This window comes from Rhipicephalus microplus, chromosome 7 (assembly GCF_043290135.1).
Source record: "Rhipicephalus microplus isolate Deutch F79 chromosome 7, USDA_Rmic, whole genome shotgun sequence".
NCBI classification, from domain to species: domain Eukaryota; kingdom Metazoa; phylum Arthropoda; class Arachnida; order Ixodida; family Ixodidae; genus Rhipicephalus; species Rhipicephalus microplus.
Genome location: NC_134706.1, coordinates 68,687,881 through 68,689,340, shown reverse-complemented (window position 1 = coordinate 68,689,340; position 1,460 = coordinate 68,687,881). Strand labels below are relative to the sequence as shown.

The following is a 1,460-nucleotide window of genomic DNA, read 5'->3' as shown; positions in this document are numbered from 1 at the left end:
AGCGTATTCGGCACGCTAAAGCCATTGGTTTACTAGCAGACGCACCACAAATATGCCGCACACATGCCTCACAACACACTGGGATATATCTATGAATCTACCGTTAGCAATACCTCTAGAAGGAGTAGTATGCTGCGCCACCACCAGTCAGCAAAGTAAAACTTGACGTTAAACTTGTTAAAACAAAACGGAACCGCACAACTTTTTAAGTTTTTTTAAACTTTATATGTTAAGTATGCAACTTGATTTGTTAAAGAAGATGTATCAAATTCATATAGCTAAAGGAAACACTTCAGTTCAAAAAGTGTGAACGTGCGATTATTGCAAATTTTGTCAAATGAAGCAGTGCGTCACTACATATTTTAGGCGCGTCCGAATGGATAGGACGACCGGACACGACCGGCCATAGGCATACTTACCTGGTGTCGGGATTACCGTGATCAACGAGGCGGTGTCTCCAGTGAGAGGCGCGGGCATTGCACTGCGCTCGTGCTGACTTCTGCCACTACCCCAAACTGGGGCAGATGGGGCATGCAATTTTTGGTAGTGGGGGACTGCGTTCGCGCTATCCCCCTACTATGAAATCGAAAATTAGAATTAGGTAGTAATCTCAGTGCTCCAGTGCCGCTGAACTTGAGAGCTGCTGTACGAAGTGCTGGTATTATATTTGACATACTCAAATGTGACGTGCCCAAGTCGTCCATGGTGTAGTCTGTGCCGTCTCGAATACGTGGAAAGGGGTATGAGGGGGCGCCATGCAGAAACAAAGTAACTATTTCGCCAAAAGGAAAACAATGTTTTGCGGGCAGTAGGGATAAAGGCTAGCATTTTTAGGAGCATTATTGCACTTGCCAAGTAACCAAGTTTCGTGCGGCGCGGCCACAGTGATGACCACAACAAGGCTCCTGCGTAGTGTCGGCGTTGACGAGAAGCGCTCCCGTTGGCAGCGCATGTGGTAGTCGTGCGTCGCCGTTGGTGGCAGTCATGTGTAGAGCTGAGAAGTGGTAGAAGGGCGGATAACATGGAGATAGGAAGGCTGCAGTCGAAGATGTATTATGCACTCACGTCCTGTGGGATGAATGCACATAGTTGAATGTGGCTCCAGAAGTCTAGCTGGGTAGAGATCACAAACGTATCAAGCTAAGTTTTGGAAGAGCAATGAAAGTGGGAAGGATACTTGCAAGATGAGCAACTGCAGGAAAATTTGCATTCAGAAAGGCAAATAGAAATAGCTACTAAACAAATTGAGAAAGTAATCGCTGAGGATAATAAAACAGCACGGACGTACACGAATCTAATTAGACTGTTTGAGTTAGAGCTTGCTAAGGCACGTGACAAGACTGACAGATGATGTTGAAAGGAAATGGGAAACCTTTCTAAGCTGTACAAGGGATGCATCCCTTCTGATCAATGCGAAGATTAGAAGAGAGGAAGCTCCATGGCTGGCAGAAGTACATAAA

At 45.8% G+C, this 1,460-nt stretch overlaps 1 non-coding gene across 1 annotated transcript; it reads left to right on the top strand.

Annotated features, from left to right (window-relative positions):
- The first annotated feature begins 411 nt into the window (after positions 1-411).
- Positions 412-575, top strand: LOC119180463 (U1 spliceosomal RNA). Its single transcript, XR_005111051.2, has one exon. It is a non-coding gene; the product is annotated as a U1 spliceosomal RNA (small nuclear RNA).
- The last annotated feature ends 885 nt before the right edge of the window (positions 576-1,460 follow it).